Source organism: Megachile rotundata, chromosome 3 (assembly GCF_050947335.1).
Source record: "Megachile rotundata isolate GNS110a chromosome 3, iyMegRotu1, whole genome shotgun sequence".
Lineage (NCBI taxonomy): Eukaryota > Metazoa > Arthropoda > Insecta > Hymenoptera > Megachilidae > Megachile > Megachile rotundata.
This window is the reverse complement of record NC_134985.1, coordinates 12,116,948-12,136,148: the sequence shown is the minus strand read 5'-3', so window position 1 is coordinate 12,136,148 and position 19,201 is coordinate 12,116,948. Positions and strand designations below refer to the sequence as shown.

General features: G+C 36.1%; 1 protein-coding gene and 1 long non-coding RNA gene across 5 annotated transcripts in view; one reads left to right on the top strand and one right to left on the bottom strand.

The window, feature by feature from the left end:
* Positions 1-19,201, top strand: part of LOC105662131 (UPF0489 protein C5orf22 homolog) — a 493,870-nt gene that overhangs the window by 95,377 nt on the left and 379,292 nt on the right. The window lies entirely within an intron of this gene.
* LOC143264131 (uncharacterized) lies at positions 552-11,481 on the bottom strand. The gene is made up of 4 exons (XR_013037645.1): positions 11,358-11,481; positions 7,336-7,652; positions 4,876-5,179; positions 552-3,328 (listed from the first exon to the last, which is right to left on the bottom strand). It is a non-coding gene; the product is annotated as an uncharacterized LOC143264131 (long non-coding RNA).

The following is a 19,201-nucleotide window of genomic DNA, read 5'->3' as shown; positions in this document are numbered from 1 at the left end:
TTCATGAGTGCGATCATTTCGACGCCGAATAGAAAATTTAACGTTCATTAGGTAACGATATCGATAATTCATTCTTAATTTCCTTAACTCCTTCAAAGGGTGACTCACGCTTCAATTCAATTCAGCGATTTGAAATAGATATAAAACAACAAAATATGAAATAAGTATTTTTTAATTAAATGTGCTATGTGATATATAAATAGCAATGGAAACTTGGAATAATAACTTCAAGACTATTTATTAAGTTTGTCAGGAAAGCATTTTAGGGTTGCTATCTGCAAACGCAAAAATATCCTCAAAGGGTTAATTCATTTTAACTTCTTGATTAATGTTCGGTCACATTTGTGATAATCATCATGTGCTGATGGTTGCGATTTAAATGTGAACCTGAGTCATATTTTCAGTACGATGAAGTTTGATAGTCATCGTAATTAATATTAAAGACTTATTAGGATTTATTATTGTTTTAATAGTCTTTACAATCCAGCAAGTCAAATAAATACCAAATCACATTAAAGAAGAATATTTATTTATTTTGTTAGTATGTTCGTTCAAAATACGCGGCAATCATCGCGTGGTAAAGTTAATAACGATATTGCGTTGTTCATTTGTTTTTTGGCGTTCGTGTCGATGCACGTTGCATAGGTTCCTTCTTCTCTTCCTGGCGATCACGCGGATCGGACGCGTCGACTACACTTCTGCGTATAACAATTTTATATTTGCGTTTCACGACCTTTTCTATATTTTTAATATATATATAAATCATAGTCCTTAACATATTTATTAAATATGTATTTACTTGCTAAAGCCTATTATGATGAATTTTTATTTCATCTTCTATATCATTAATAATCGTGATATGGAAACTAATAAATTCTACCCAATTTTGCAACTTAACTTTGATTATATTAACTCGACTATAAAAACTGAATATCTTGTATAACTTTTAATTATACATTTTTAAAAACAATTTTTTCTAAAGCATATTTCATATATTTTATTTGAACGCGTTAATAATAAAAAATATGAAAAAAACATTGCTACTAAATGTTGCATACAAATGTGAAAATTTTAGTCTGGTTTCGAAGATATGTCTGGTCTGATTAAGTAGAGGCAGTCGTCAACATACCACATAATAGATACACGTTCATATTTATGGACTGAAATGAGCAACTATGGAATGAAAGTTTTTATGCGAATTTGCATATGCATGAGCACCTTTTTTGCATAGTAACGAGTAGTAACGTTTTAATTATACCTGTGGCTAAATACGACCGCGGTTTACGTTCCAACTATAATTGTCTTCTTTTTATGCGTTCTCTTAATCTACTCACTTTTGCTGCATTGCTGCAAATATTTTTTGCTTTTCTAGTTTGTTGTAAGAGATTTTAGTAGCAATTTTGGGGATGTGGGAATTTGGGGACTTGGGAGATTTGGGGATCAGAGTTTTGGGGATTTGGGAATTTGGGAGATTAGGGGGATTAGGGAGATTTAGGAAATTTGGGGGATTTGAGAGATTTGGGAGATTTGGGGATCAGAGTTTTAGGGATTTGGGAATTTTTCAACTTAGGAATTTGGCAGATTAGAGAGATTTGGGGAATTTGGGAGATTTGGGAGATTTGGGAGATTTGGGGATCAGAGTTTTGGGGATTTGGGAATTTTTCAACTTAGGAATTTGGGAGTTTTGGGGATTTGGGAATTTTTCAACTTAGGAATTTGGGAGATTAGGGAAATTTGGGAGATTTGGGAGATTTGAGAGATTTGGGAGATTTGGGGATCAGAGTTTTGGGGATTTGGGAATTTTTCAATTTAGGAATTTGAGAATTTGGGAGATTTGGGGATTAGGGTATTGGGAATTTGGGTATTTGGGAATTTGGGAGATTTTGGGATTAGGGTTTTGGAAATTTGATAGCGTAGGAATTTGGGGATATGGGAATTTGGAGATGTGAGAATTTGAGGATATAGAAGTTTGGGGATGTGGGATTTTGGGGTTGTGTGAATTCGGGAATGTGGGAATTTAATATGTGAAAATTTGGGGATGTGGAAATTTGGAGATGTGAGAATTTAGAGATGTGGGAATTTGGGAATTTGGGAAATTTGAAGGTTAGAGTTTTGGAAATTTGGGAATTTGGAGATGTGAGAATTTGTGAATGTGGGAATTTGGATATGTGAGAATTTGGGGATGTGGGATTTTGGGGTTGTGTGAATTTAGGGATATGGAAATTTGAGTATATGAGAATTCTAAAATATAGAAATTTGAAAATTTATTTTACTACAATTTCAAAACATACTCACAAAAAAAATTTCAACAGCCACCATAGAAAATCATTTATCAAACAATGAAACAGCTAGCATAAAAATGTATTTATCAAATAATGTAGCAGGTATCAAAAAATCACTTTGATATTTAGATAAATAAATACAAAAATCCTTCAAACGTACCCAGAATAAAAAAATATACATAAACATTTCTTGAAGTGAACCATAAAAAATATCGAAGGGAACTTGTAAAAAATAATTTGTAGTTTTAACGTTGTAACAGCGCAACGTTCAAGTAATCCTTACCTTGTCAACACACCATTGATTTGGTAATTAAATTCTCGTCTTTATTGATATTTCATTCGAGCGTTTATCCGAGATACTTTGCGCATACAAATTGTACCGATCGTAAAAGCGGTTCACGAGGTATTACAATAAATTTGAATTTTCAACGGTATATATACGATCCGTTTAAGTGGCCGTACAACGTGACATTCATGGCTGTCCGCGTTTCCATTATTCAGGCCAGTATTATTATTACGTGGACGGCTCGTTATGCCGCTCAAACGTATGTCACCAAAAGGACTTCTCTTTTCTTCCATTTTTTTTATTCTCTCTTCCTCCTCTCGGCCAGCATTCCTTTCTTTGTCCTCCCTTCCCTCTTCCCTCTTTATCTGCCGCGATTCAAAGGTGTCGTGCTTAAAAGGAAGCGAAGAGTTGTCTTGAGGATCTCCTTACAATTCCTCCTCCTCCGCCTCCTCTTTCATCCCTTCTCTTTGACTCTCTTTAGTAGATTCTTTGGGCGTGTACCGAGAAATTCAATTCAAGAAGGAATGTTCATTAAATTTTATACTCGCACAAGCGCCGATCTTCGACATCCTCCCGCCGTCGTCTGACCAGGTATTTGCATATTTCGCGCGTAATCCATGCGTAAGCTTCCTTCTCGCAAAGGGATGTTATTTCCTTATACGGCAAATTGCCGCCGTGACGATGCGCATTCCTTTTTTAACGCGAACAATCCGAGAACGGAGATCCGTTTGCGTCTTAATTGGAAAAACCGAGGCTTGAACTTCCGCGAAAAAATGAAAAAACAGTTAGGAGTCTTTGGCGACTCGGTTAATTCAAATATTTAGCAACGTATTCCTTGTGGCGATATATTGGAGATAAGTTTTAAGTATTTTGGAAAGTTAAGATATTAGGTATTTGGGTATAATATTTGAGTATTAGGAATTTGGGAATTTGGGAGATTTGGGGTTAGAATTTTAGGAATTTAGGGTTAGAATTTTAGTTGGGGAAGTGGGAATTTGGGGGTTAGAGTTTTGGGAATTTGGGAATTTGAGAGGCTAGAAATTTGGGGATCAGGGAATTTGGACATGTGAGAATTTGGGGATGTGGGAATTTAATATGTGAGAATTTGGAAATGTGGGAATTTGGAGATGTGAGAATTTGGGGATGTGGGAATTTAATATGTGAGAATTTGGAAATGTGGGAATTTGGAGATGTGAGAATTTGGGAATGTGGGAATTTGGATATGTGAGAATTTGGGGATGTGGGAATTTAATATGTGAGAATTTGGGGATGTGGGAATTTGCATATGTGAGAATTTGGGGGTGTGGGAATTTGGACATGTGAGAATTTGGGTATGTAAGAATTTAGGGATATGGGAATTTGGGAATTTGGGAAATTTGAGGGTTAGAATTTTGGAAATTTGGGAATTTGGAGATGTGAGAATTTGGGAATGTGGGAATTTGAACATGTGAGAATTTGGGGATGTAGGAATTTGGAGATGTGAGAATTTGGGGATGTGGGAATTTGGACATGTGAGAATTTGGGGATGTAGGAATTTGGACATATGAGAATTTGGGGATGTGGGAATTTGGGAATTTGGGAAATTTGGGGGTTAGAGTTTTGGAAATTTGGAAATTTGGAGATGTGGGAATTTAATATGTGAGAATTTGGATATGTGAGAATTTGGGGATGTGGGAATTTGGATATGTGAGAATTTAGGGATGTAAAAATTTGGGAATGTGGGAAATTGAGGGTTAGATTTTTGGGAATTTGGAAATTGGACAGTCTAGGAATTTGGAAACTTGCGAATTTGAGATGTGAGAATGTGCACACATGAGAATTCGGAGATATGTGAATCTGCCCATATGAGAATTCGAGGATGTAGAAATTCAGAATATTGAAAATTTATAAATTCAGCTACTTGGAAATTTAGGAATTTAGAAACTTGAGAACTCGGGCATGTGAGAATTTAATATTTGTGAACTTCAGGCGCGAATTTGTAAATTTCAGAAATTTCAGAATACAGAAATAGAAAGAGAAGTAGTCACTCGTCAACTTGGAAGCTTGTTAACTATTTGACACTTCATTGATTTCCTCATTTAGAAATTTGAGAACTTCATAATTCACAAATTCGAAACTTAAAAATGTGACTATACTAATTTAAAAAAATTTAAAAATATGTGAATATATTTTCCTGAAATTGTACCGATGATAAAATATAAAATAACAGTCAGCGACAACATGATAAACCTCGTCCATCCACATCAAAAAAAGAAATTCCAAAAGATCTTCATAGGCCAGCACAGTGATAGTACGTCGATACTGTACCCTCTGCATAATCCCAGCCATGCTTCCCTCGAATGCGGCGGCCTTAAAGGAGGTGCTTTTCAAGGTTATCCAGCTGCCTTCTTCCTATCCTTGCCGAAGAAGCAAGCAGCCGAGTGTCCTCTTTGGAATAGAGGGTTTCCAGAGGCAGCAGTTGCTATGCCAACCAGACCAGCTTTTTCCTATGTATCGTTCTATCTTCCTCGTTCACCCTTTGCTTCACTCTGCCCGTTCTTCGTTCGCGTTTCACCCCTGTGTTCTCTCCTAATGGAGGGATCGAGGGTGGCAAGTGCGCCCGTCGGAAGATCTTCAAAAGGAAGAAAACGCGATTTCACGAGCGCCATTCGTTCGGCCCCGAAACACTAGGTGGTAGAGAGTCTGGATCCGTGGTGTGAGGGGATGGAAATAAGGGTAGGAGGGTTGGCGGGTCGAGACAGGTAGGGTGAAATGAATATATACATATACATGTATACAGGGTGTACAATCTGGTACATCCACCATTTTTGTCGCGTCTCTAATCTAAAAATGTTTCGAACAAAAATTCATCCCTTATTTGTTTATGTAGGGTTTTTTAATTCAGATCTTCATTCAATGGTAATTTGATTATGCTGTGACCTTGATATGAGTGAAGCAAACTATCCTGGAGGGTTCAATCCATCCTTGGGTGGATAAATAGATAAATAGATATTTAATGTGGAGGATTTAGTTTAAGTCATATTTATGATAATATTAGGGTTGTTCAATTAGTAGGTTTATTAACACTGTGTCAGGGTTTGATTCATACATACTGTGAAATTAGAAGCTGAAATTGTAGTACAATATATTTCTTAAGTGATAAATATAGTTAAAAAACAAATAGACCTATGGCAATATTTTGTGTAAAGCATTATAATTATTATTGTCGTGTTATTTGTGGTAAATATATCATTGTTAATATAATTAAAAATGTAGAGATGTAATCAGTATGGTTAATAAGAAATTATGTAAATTATTCTTCATATGATTATTAACACATCACATATGTGTTATGTAACACAGCACACATGACATATCAGTATATCGATGATCATTGATATATCAATAGTCATGTTTCATACAGTTTGCATAACGTGTTTATAGTATGAAATGTGACATGTTTGAAGAATATCAATCATATTAAACGTAACAAGTTTACACGATATGTTAGTAATTATACATTTTACATGATAATTGATATATCAAATATGTGACGTTGAATATCATTAATCACACATAATGTGGATGCATTATTAGCACATTAGAAAAACATACAACGTTGCATATAATTAGTAACATATGCAAGTCGTGTTTAATATGATGGATGACATATTCTTCAAGCATGTCACGTTTAATACGATTAGAAACACATTATGTAAATACGTTATTAACATATTAGAACATACAATGTTTTGTATAATATCTAACATATCGAGCAAACATGTCGTGGTTAATATGATCGACGACATATTCATGCATGCCACGTTTAATATGATTAATAACATATGCAAATGGTATTATTGCTATCGCTGCATTCCTTCAATAATTTTATTCATGTGATAGATTAGCTAGTCTGAAATTTTCAGTGTTGAATATGTAATTGGATTGAAATAAAATAATTTTCTACCGTATTTTCTTGATATTTCAGCAAAATTACTAATTTGAAAGTTTCATGCAAAAATCTTTCCTGTGTCAGCAAAAAATGATTATATTCAAACATGCACATATCAATAATACTATATGAATATATTTAAACCTTTATTTATATGTTATTTAAAAATTACTAAAATAAAACATGACTATATTTAAGCCATCACGTGTTTGAAAAATCACTGTATTTAAATATTTACACGTCACTAAAAAATAACTATATAAAACTATTTATATGTTACTAAAAAATGTTTGTATCTAAACATTTACATGTCAGTAAAATATGGCTATATTTAAACTATCACGTATCAATAAAAATGACTGAATTTAAGTATGTATATCACACTAGAAAATATGTATAAAATATATGTAAAATATTTAATTATGTAAGTCACTAAAAATGCCTGTACCTAAACATTTACATATAAATAAAAATGACTACATCTAAATATTTAGGTCCTTAAAAAATGACTGTATTTAAACCATGTTGTCAATAAAAATGACTACATTTAAATCTTCATACATCACTCAAAAAACCTACATATAAACAATAACACGTGTCCAATAAGGTTACTTATCATAAATATTGAATATTGAATAATTTCTGTTCGACTAATAATTTTGTTACTAAAAATAATCGCGAATGTTAGAAAAATGGTGGATAAAGTTCGTACACCCTGTATACGGGCTGGTGAAGAATCGAAACGAGAGGGTAGGACGGGCGTTGCTATGCCGACGAATTATCATTTTCGCCCCCGTGCACCCCAAAAAGGGAGTCGCACCCTCTCCAGCGCGTACCTGACTCCGCCCCCTCGTGCCCCGGTATGGATTTTTTCTCGGTCGGCGTCCACTTGAGAGCGGCGCGACGCCCGAATTTTTTTTCCCTACGAGGATGGATTCTCTCCCTCTTCTCGAGTGCGCCCAGCGACGACCTTTTGTCACCGGTTTTTCGCCTCTCTTTTGTCGTTACGGATGGTTGGCACGACGACGTCGTTACTGTCGACGCGGTTGATACTCGTCGGCCCGGCGTCGGCGTCGCGACGCCTGAGAACCCCGTATCCGAACCCCCGACATTTTCAAGGGTTCCAGCTGCTCGGCTGGATCCTTCCGCGGCGCTAAGATCATAATTCAAGATGAATCTTAAGCAGCCGCGACGAAATACCTTCTTCTATGAAAACTTTCCGTTCCGTTATTGACGGAAACGCTGGGGACGGGGTGACGTTAAGGGTCGGGGGTTTCAGCGATCGCTGAATGCATTTAAAGCCGTTTCTCTTCTTCCAAGACGATCGCGTGACCGCCTTTAATGAATTGATTCCACTGAATGCTGTATACAGGGTGAATCTAAGACGAGCTACTTGAATAATCTTTCGAGGGAATAAATGTTTCAGACCGATTTACCCGTTATGCGAAATGTATTTTTTGGGAATTTCTAAGACTTCAATACTTTTGAATGCCTGCCTTTTTTAGGTGAATTTTAATGAGCATTGTCCTGCATGCTTATTCAAGGTCTTTTGGAGACCTCAATGTAAAAAATTCATTTCGTATTCAATAGTAAAAATGCATACAGTAATGAATATTTATCTTTTGTAACAAAATATGGTAATACAGGAATGTACACTACTGATGAAATAACATGGAAAGTAATTCTATGGTCTCAATGTAGTCATTGCATTCAATGGACTGAAGACATTGTGGATTTTAATAAATTGAGGAATATGTTCGGGAACATAGAATTTTGAGAACATAGAAATTCAAAGATATAAACATTTGCATTATGGAAATTTGGGAGTACAGTGATTTGTGAATATAAAATTTTGTGGTACATATGTACATAAGTTTCCATATATGTATAAGTTGAGACATACAGACATTTGGAATATTAATGTTTCGATTTGTAAATAAACATGAGAAACACACTAAATATCTCTATTAAAACAATAAATCTTAAATTGCCTTCGATTCGCTACTTTATTACCTCGAATCTCTTCCAAGTGCTATTTTATGTAGCATATTTGCACTGGAATGCAACGAAGGGTTAATCCACGGTGCTCGAGAGAAAAATACAATCGGAATCAAAGCCGTGGTTTCCGGTTCAATCCACGCAGATAATTAAGTGCGTTAGAGTCTCGAAACGCGCCAGTTGGAAGAATGGTTTTACAGGAGAATGACTAAGTTTCTCTCCCTCTCGTTCCCCTCCTCCCTGACCTTTTTCCCCTGTAATTTCTGGAGGGAAATCCCGACAGTACCGGCGAATTTCTATTCCGCGTCAGTAAAACCGGCTTCGATTACGGCTAATTAATGAATGTTCTAACGAGTGCTCGTGTCTGGAACCGGTGGCTCGGCGAAAGGGGCAGCCGAGTGTTCTCGAGTTAATTTCTATGGGGATTTGAACGGATCGATACATATAAGCTTCCCGCGTTTGTGTGCGCAGGCCGATTCAAACGGGCAGACCCGTCTGCCCCGCACCGGGTGTTCGCGAAATGATTCCGCTAAAAAAAAGGCGGAAACTCCGCAAAAGTTACGTCAACGTATCGCGAACTTCAACAACGCGTTGTTGTGAATTATCGCAGCGAGAATCTGTTCGTAATTGAAACTACAACGCACGGCGTTCGCGTGGCCGAGTGTGAATGATTTATAACGAAGCATCGAAAAAAAAAGAATCCGCAAAATACGCTTCAGTAACGCCGTACAACAAAGTTCCCGGCCAGCTTGCGAGCAGCATGTAAATTTAATTAATCCGCTCTGCTCGAACCGTTCGTCGTGCTCCCTCCTTTGGAGCCTTTTCAGAAGCGAGCCGGGTCTTTTTATCCCGGCATCGAACAACGCGAGAGAATAGTGACGATTTCGTTTCTCCGTCTCGCGTCTCCACAAGCAGACGCTCGAAAGGGAGCATCGGTTAGCGCGCGGTGTACACCGACGGCGAAAATCGACGTCCCATAGGGCCAAAGTTGCCAGCCGTCGCCCCGGCCATGAAGGTTCCTGTAGAATCCCGTGTGCACACGCACACAGCGCCCGTATACCGGGCTATATATCGCCGACACAGTGGAAGACGAGTGGCACTCGTAGGGTCGAGGGTCCTCGCAGAGTACGCCATGGCCCATGGGGTTTCTGGGGCCACTGTGGGCATTCTCGCCTCCGCCCTCCGGTTAAAAGCAGCCCCTAGGATCCTTGACACGAGCTCGCCGAGAGGGGTGGGCGAAACATCGAGGGTAGAACGCGCAGGCGGCCATGTTTGTGGAGGGTGTGCCCAGGGGGTGTAGCCGGCAGGTCGGTCTCCATGACGACGTCGTTCTACCCCGACCGACCGGAAACGATGTGGCACGAGGCGGTGCTGTTCGGCCACCAACCGGAAATCGCGGCAACCGGAAGCCGAGTGGTGGCAGCCGAAAGAAGAAACACATCAACGGAGTAGGGGGAGGTAGTATGGTCGACTGGCAAAAAATGAGGAAGAAAGATGCGATCCCCTGTTGGATATACCTACGGTACGCACCCTACCGTGACGCCGGATGATCGATGACGATGTCGGCCACGCATGCACACACACCGCACACGGGACGAGTATATTCGCTCGTGTGTGAGGACAAACACACACCCAGACAGTACCACGCGTGTTGTACGCTGCACAACGTCGCGATGCTGTCTCCTTTGTTGCCGGGTGCATACACTGCACTGTTATGTGCACGCGGTGCACTGCGTTTCGCGAGCTACTACGGACCGCGATCATTCGGCAGCTTTAATCATAGGTTTTGTATAAGTGCATTAGCGTGTATCTGCTTGACGCAAATGGCCGTCTTTTGTTAAGAACCCACCAACTAATACCTACTGTTACCGCGATTTACTTAACCTCCATTGATCTTGTTGCGGGCTGAATGCGGGATTTCGTGTCTCGTTGTAATTGATATGTTATTGTTTATCACGGAGACTACTTAGGGGATTTGAAATTATTCATTGAAAGCTACAACTAATTTGTTATCAGTCTTTCTTTGTAAACCTTTTATTATTCGATAATAATTCACGATTTCATTAAGGAGTACTTTTTGATTTTGCAAGAGATATTTTCTTTTGGGAATTTGCAGATCTCCGAATTTAAAAAGTCAAATTAAAATTTTTGGTTCATTAAATTTTCAAATTTCTGCGTTATCGGATTTTGGAAGTTTCCTAAATTTTTAAATTTTCAAATTTGTAAATATTCGCAAATTTCTGAAACACCAAAGTTCCAAATACTTCCAAATTACACTACTTTTGAGATTCTCATATTTTCTAGTTCCCAAACCTCCAATACCTAAACTACCGATTTTCTAAATTTCCAAATATTCGAATTATTAAACTAAAAAATTTGTAAAGTTAGAAACTTCCAGCATTTCAATACTAGTTTCTAAATTGCAATACCCTAAGTTTCGAAAACTGATTTTCAGCGTCCCAAACTTCCAAAATCCTAAAATTTGCAGTTCTGAAAACCTAAAGATTCCAAATTCTGTAAATTCCAAATATTAAAAATACTAAAGCTATATTCGAAAAAATAAAATTTGATTTAACTCTCGTTCGAATGTCTAAACATTTCAGGAATTTGTGATATCTCAACTCGAACCAACACTAATGTGCTGTATATCATTAGAAAAAAGCAGTCAGTCAGTGTTCGTAGCATTAATAATTGAAATTTCATCGCGTTTTACTGCAAATATCCATTTGTCTCGCTACAAATGTGCAACGTTCACCGTGTTGAATTTCTGTTACGTAAATGTTGGAATATATCCGTTGAACAACAACGTAGGCGCAGCCTTGTTTCCTCGACCGTCGTGAATTATTAAAAGACATCTTACCCGTAATTTAAGACTAAAATAACGTTCGAATCGAATTCGTAGCCATTGGATAAGTGGATCGATAAAATCGAAAACACTGCGTACTACGAATGAAATACACAATGGTGCAACAGTACGTTTTAACACGCGATCCACAAACGCTGTCAGCATAAAATCAACTAACTAATCGGGCAGCGGGTGTACCTGCAGTTTCCATCAACGCGTCGGTCAGATAATGAACAGCCTTTTAACGAAGGCTAGGATAAACGATACGCCTAGTGTAGGAAACAATTATGTAAATGACAAGATAAAGAAGAAACGGCGCAACTTGATAACTAGACTTGGATGTTTATGCAAATGCATGTTTTTGTAGAGAAATGGTTGGTTAGAGATTTCTTTCCCCTATTCAGGCGATTTTAAAAACTTTTTCATTCTGCATATGATGCATATTCATGTATAACACATTCGTGGTAGGATGATAGTTTTGTGGAAACTTGTATGAAATTTTTTTGTGCCAGAGAATTACATGTTCAGAGTGAAATGTTCACTGATGAAATATTAGCTCGTGATGAAGTTTGTTTTCAATAATTTAATAGGTTTCCGGGAAACAGTGTCGAATTTGTGACAGAAAATTATTCAACTATTTAGCTATTATTTTAATTTCATTGTAACTATTGTAATTTACTATTTACTTTAATTAAATGTTTTGGTAATTGGTTTTATGAAATCGGTATTAAATTTCTTTGTAATAGAAAATTATGTGCTCAACCATTTAGTAATGATATTTGTATTTATTCATAATTTAGGTTTCAGGTTTTTGAGAACTTTAAAATATTGCTTATGTAAGAACTTTGATGACATATTGTTATTTAACAATGTAGTAAAATATATTCCAGCAGTTGCCATTTTAAATTGTAATATAACATTGTTATGTATAAATACATAGATAAGATCAGTGTTGGGGTCGTGTTTGGAGAGTTCAACTACACATAAGGATACACATGTGGACACCTTATGTGTGGACACCACATGTGGACACAGAAGGTGTTCACATTTATATCCATCAGACAATCTGCAAATTTCTAAATTTTTAAGGTTATATATTTATACTATTATACAATATTTATATATTTATAAGGATACATACGTGGACACCATATGTCTGGACACCACATGTGGACACATAAGGTGTCCACATTTATATCCATCAGACAATCTGCAAGTTTCTAAATTTTTAAGGTTATATATTTATACTACTTAAGAGTAATGAAACCGCACATTTGAAAATTTAAAATACATATATTTTTCTTTCATTTTGATACAATATTAAGAGTAAGTATAAGAGTACAGTATTAAGAGTAAAGTTAGAATGTCATGGCTTTGCATGACACGAGGTTGTCGCTTCGGAACATCTGACACATATAAACGTTCAGTTTGTAACACCGTTAAAAATAAGTAAAAAGCACATATCGGTTAGGTTAGGTATATCGGTGTTATGCAGTTATTCAACCTCCACTTATAAATTAGCACTCCAAAGATATGAAGTTGTACAATCGTAAATATACAAAACCGCAACAAAATCGAAAAGGTAAATAGCAAGGCGTATTCCAGCTCTAACGGTACCACCCACGAAGCCAAAGATCAGTGAGATTACCGATGGACAGCGTCGGAACACCTAACGATGACTTACGATCAGCTTAAGCGCCGATGCAGGTCTCGTATGCCAGTTGGAAAACGTGCCTCTTCCTGTCTTCCATCGATAAGTTTCGCCCGAGTTGGGGCAATGTCGCACGATCGGGCTCGTTTCCTTCGCGTGTAGAATTTCGTAGAACCACTTCATCGCGGCACGCGTAAATATCCTGGACACAGGAGCGGTATCAGGAGTAACGGTATACACGCTGCGCCGGCACGCAACTCGTTGCACGTGCAAGCCTGTGGCCACGCATACTTCGCTAAATTATTTTACAGCTCGTAAAGTTCAAACAACGAACCGCGTTCGCCTAACGCTAACGAGAGAGTCGCATCTATCAAGATAAGTGTTGCGATTAGGATCTGTAACGCGCACGCGGAACAACCGGCCGGACCTGAAAATAAATAATAAAAAAAAGATTAATTTGTTCGAGATAACTGACTCTTTTTAGAATCGGTCGCGCTACGTGATTTACAGGTATTAATGAAAAGTTCTTGAAGATTTATGAACTGCGTGTTTAGTTTATTAGTTTGTTTGCTTGAGGCTTCCGGTTTGGACGCTGGAGGTCTTTGAGTCGTGTTTTATTGCTGGGTAGCTTGTCATTTGAGGAGAAACTTTGCGAGGTGACCTTTTAAAAGAAGGCTGGGTGCAAAATTTAATTGGTGATTAAAGCAGTTGGTGCTTTTTGCGTAATTATTTTAAATTCATAAATGCATTCTGAATGTAGACTGTTTATAGAGTGAGTTTTTAGTGAATGCGTATTGAAGTGAGTCTTTGCAGTGTGTATTAGCTGTATGTGGATCGTTTATTTTGAACGTGGTGTAAGTCCACTTGTTTTGAGAAAATTAAAGGTTAGCATATACAGTCAATGAAAAATGTCAGTTATGTCGAAATGAATTCATAAAATTCATAAATAAAACTGATGAAACTAATGAACAAATAAATAAAAATAAATATCACATTGATCGATCTAAATACTTTTTACCCTCCAAAGTATAAACGAAGCGTGTTACAAGACACTTAAACATGTATCTTCCCAGAAAGCATATTTTACGATCATTATACCTATTCGTGCAGATAAGTGAACCGTTATCGATAGAATTTAATATTCTTTTATATCCCATCGTAATAAATAATTTGCTCTAATTTCTCTTTATCTCGCCACTGATAAAATACCCACTGAACCGAAATAGCTACATTTTCCGAACAAGTAACCAACTATTTTACTGCTGCCATATTTTCGCCAATATATTGCGCATCGAATATTTTCTTATTCACTCATAAACAAGGTGAATGATGTTAAAACAACTGTTAACCCCGTTTGCTTTTACGTGGCACTTAAAGCGAGTTATCAAGATTAAAGAATCAAAATTCCACGAGGCATGTACAAGATGCTGTATACTAATTCGCTGATATCATGCTATTAGCATAGCTCCATAAGTACAAGCTTCAAGTTCCTTCCCGTTTTCTTGTTTCACTGCTGATGCAGGAATTAAGAGAGATCATTTTTCATAGATTATTTTCTACGTGAATAGTCAAGATACTCGACTAAGGAGGCCGAATTAATCGCTGTTGAACAAGTTTCGTTCCATTGAAAAGGAAATTCGAAAGTTTCTGTGATTATAGTTTAACGATTCCGAAAGGTGAAATGGTTAGAAAAGATTAAGTATGGACTCAGAGAAATTTTAGTATGGACTGTTTTTATATTGTTGTAATTGTGAAAGATTTTGAATTTATCGGTTTTCACATTTATGAATTTTAGAGTGTTCAAGATTTTTGAATATTGGAATTTCTAAACTTGGAAATTTTGAAATTTTTGAAGGAGGTATTTGGAAATTTTAGGGTGACTTTCTAGAAACTTAAATTCCTAGATCCCCAAATTGTCAAGTCCCTAAATTTCCTAATTCCCAAATTTCCCAATTCCAATATTCTAAAAATTCCTAGCTTTCAAAATTCCTAAACACCTCAATTCTCAAATTTTGTAATTCCTAAATTTTCCAATTCTTAAATTTTCCAAATCCCAAATTTTCAAATTCCTACATTCCCCATTTACTAAATTCCCCAATTCCCAAATTCTCAAATTCGCCTAAATTTGCCAATTTCTAAAATCCCCAATTCCTCAATTACCCAATTCCTATATTCCCCGATTCCTAAATTTGCCAATTTCTAAAATTCCCAATTCCCTAATTTCCCAATTTCCAAATTCCCCAATTCCTAAATTCCCCCATTCCCAAATTCCCCCATTCCCAAATTCCCAAATTCCTACATTCCCTAATTCTAAAATTTCCCAATTCCAAAATCCCTCAGTTCCTAAATTTCCCAATTCCCTAATTTCCCAATTTCCAAATTCCCCAATTCCTAAATTCCCCCATTCCCAAATTCCCAAATTCCTACATTCCTTAATTCTAAAATTTCCCAAATCCAAAATCCCTCAGTTCCTAAATTCCCCAATTCCTAAATTTCCCAATTCCTAAAATTCTCAAATTCCAAATTCCCCTATTCCCCTCTACCCAAATTCCCAAATTCCCAAATTCCTCAATTCTCATATACATAAACCCCACCTCCCCAAGCCCCAAGCTCGCAACCGAAAGAATTTCCCCAAATCCTCAATTATGCACCTTACAAAATACTCCAAACTCCCTAAAAATGAACGACTAAACTGCCATTTCGTTCCCGGCAGCCATATTCTTCGTGCCTCCCCCAGAACTCTCCACCGTTCCTCGACTAATAAAAACCGTTTAAAGAATGAAATTTTTCGCATCGACAAATATAATTCCGTCGGAAGTTGAATAAATGTTACTCGCATCGATTCGTTACTTATAAAGTTACGTTTTCACGCGAACCCGGTTTCGTCTTTGGTCCGCTTTGCTCAGCTCCGTGGCAGCAGACGTTATCCTTTCTTTCGGTCTGCCTTTCAAGAAATATTGCTTTCCCGTCGCATAATTCCGGAGTTGCATTGTGCATGAAAGTTGCATTCACCGGTCCGTGGCAGTTCCTCGCAGCCGGTAATTAAGTCGTAAAAACCGAGAGCATGTAATTATTAAATTAAGTAACACAGTCGTACTCTGGTGGCTCGAGTCTGTTCCCCTCCCCTGGCGTTTCTGCAACCCCGCCACGGATGCACCCCTTCTCGCGAAGGGTGCAGAAAAAGCAGGAGAGGGAGCTGGCTTTTTCGAGGTGGTGCCCGATCGATTGGACACGCCCAGTCGGCCATTTTCGTAGCAATTAACGAATTTGTAATTAATTAATGCACCCTCTGCCTCTCTTTTTGCCGCTGCGCCCCTCGTCCCGGCTGCATGGCCGTCAGGGCCTCCCTTTTCATGCGTGTACGCCGGGAAAAAAAGCTTTTTACGCGTGCACAGTGCTTTGACGCGTTTCACGCACACACGGACGAACCTCGTTTATGCGACGGAGCCGAGCGTATTGCGATTCGGAGACCATCCAATGATACCGCGTAAATTGAAGCTTAATTAACGCGAGAAATCGAGCCCGCTGATCGAACCCACTCTGTAAATGGATCGAGATGTAAAACTGAAACGTGTTTGATGTTACATTTTTTTATCCTGGAAATGGAGTTTGTCGTTGCTTTCTTGATAGAGTTTCAAATGTTATTGCTACTGAGCATGGAATAATGGGATATAGCTTTTTTTTATATTTGCAAGTTTCATTTTGGTGTTTTTTATGGAGGAGACGTTTTCGATAATTTTGTTAGTTGTGTAAGAGAAATATTTTTCAATACTTTGTTATTGATGTTTTCAATCATTTTTTTAGGAATGCGAGACAAAAATATTTTTGAATATTTTGTTATTAATTTTTTTTTATAATTTTGTTAGTTACGTAAGAGAAGGAGTTTGAACATTTTCTTATTGATGTTTTTGCTAATTTTGGTTCGGTACGTAAAAGAAGTATTTTTGAATATTTTTGGATGTTTTATAATTTTGTTGCTTACGCAAGATAAATATTTTTGAATATTTTGGTAATTACGAAAAATGAGAAATATTTTCATTTTTGTCGATTACGAAAGTTGAAAGAAATACTTTCGACATTTTTGTTAATTACGAAAGATAAATATCTCCGACAATTTTGTTAATTATGGACGATAAGAAGTACTTACAGTTCTGATAATTACGAAAGTTCAGAAATATTTTCTACATTTTTGTTAATTACAAAAGATGCGAATATTTGCCACAATTTTATTAATCTCGAAAAATAAGAAATATTGTCGACAATTTAATTAATTACAAACAGTAAGAAATTTTATTCATTATGAATAATAAGGAATATTTTCAACATTCTTGTTAATTATGTAAGGTTAGGAATATTTTTGAATATTTTCATAATTACAAAGGATAATTATTTTCAACAATTTTGTTAATTATGAAGGACAAAAAATATTTTCTGCAATTTTGTTAATTACGAAAAGTAAAAAATGCTGCGATAATTTTGTTAATTACGAAACATAAGAAATATTTTTGCCCATTTTGTGAATTATGGAAGATAAGAAATAATTTTCACAATCTTTTTAATTACTGAAGACAAGTAATATTTTCAACAATTTTCTTAATTACAAAAGATAAGTAATGTTTTCAACAATTTTCTTAATTACGAAAGATAAGAAATATTTTCAACAATTTTGTTAATTACGAAATTTGCAATTAATGTTTGTTAAAGTAGTTAACACTAACACATAACATATATTGCAACAACAAAATTTGAATATCCATTACAAAATGAACCAACTCAAACTTGTAAACCTTGTTCAGTTAAAATTGTTCACCCCATAGTTTTATAAATTTCACACAGTACCGCATTGTCTCATTATACGAAGAATGTTCACTCTAACAGAAAAAAGTGTACATGTTCTTTTTCTTTAATTGCATTTTTTAACGCTTCTTTGCGTCCGAATATTTGAATGTTCAAACAGAAGGCTAACTAAATATATTCAGCTTATTTTTATGGTAGGTATTTAGTAAGTACATTGTTTTCAATCTTACAATCTAACAGTCTAGCAGGAAGTAATATCAGATTGCGATTAATGAATTTTAAAGACGAATAACAATAAGAATTTATTAGTCTCAGGTGTACCTATTCTTAGATTATGAAAGATGTGTATGTGAAGATCTTGATTAATCGACTACTGATTTTCCTTGCATTTTCTTCGCTTATCTGATTTGATCCCTATCTCTTGATACGTTTAAAACTATATAAGGAAGAATCTTATGTATAATTCCATTAAGTTGTATGCGAAAAAGATCTTGGAACATGTTATAAATACGTTTCAAATAATGTTGTAATTAAGCATTTTAGCTTCGTTCAATCGATAAGTCTTAATTCCAATGAAATTAGTGAAAGTTGTGTCGCTGCAAATGTCGTTGATAAATGAATCTGATTACTGTGCTCCATATAATACAAATTAAGTGTTAAACGTAATTGGGTGATCTCTGTTTTTAATGTACAAATTTAATCAATTTACGCAAAATTACAGTGTATGTTATAAAGCTGTATTATATTAGTAATATTTCCTTTTTTTGGTAACATTTTCAGACTCATATTTTTCTAATTTTCATCAAATAATATTTTTCTAATTTTTCTGCTAAATTTCGTGGAATATGAAATAGCTCTTATTTGTTATTAATTCGCAAGGAAATTGTTTAAAAATGATAACAAAATATTAATTCATAATTTTAGTTGATAATATATTTTTTAATAATCTTCCAAACTTAAAGACATTGAAATTTTGTCTTCAAATAAAAATGCACTGCAACGTAAAAAATTTTCTGCTAAATTTCGTGAAATACAAAATAGCTCCTATTTGTTATTAAATCGCAAGGAAATTGTTTAAAAATGATAACAAAAAATTAACTCATAATTTTAGTTGATAATATATTTTTTAACAATCGTCCAAACTTAAAGACATTGAAATTTTGTCTTCAAATAAAAATGCACTGCAACATAAAAAATTTCGAAAAATTATCTACATTAGAAATTTGAAAAGTCCATATTTCGTTTGAAGATATTCCCACATTTCATCAGCATAATTCTAACGTCTGTAAGATGGGAACCACTGTTTCCACGATTCGGGCAGCTCGGTAAATGAATTACGCGTCGACGATTAATCAGCGCACGTGCTCCGTTTTGAATAACGAATTTCCTGCCAGACACGGAGCGCACGAAA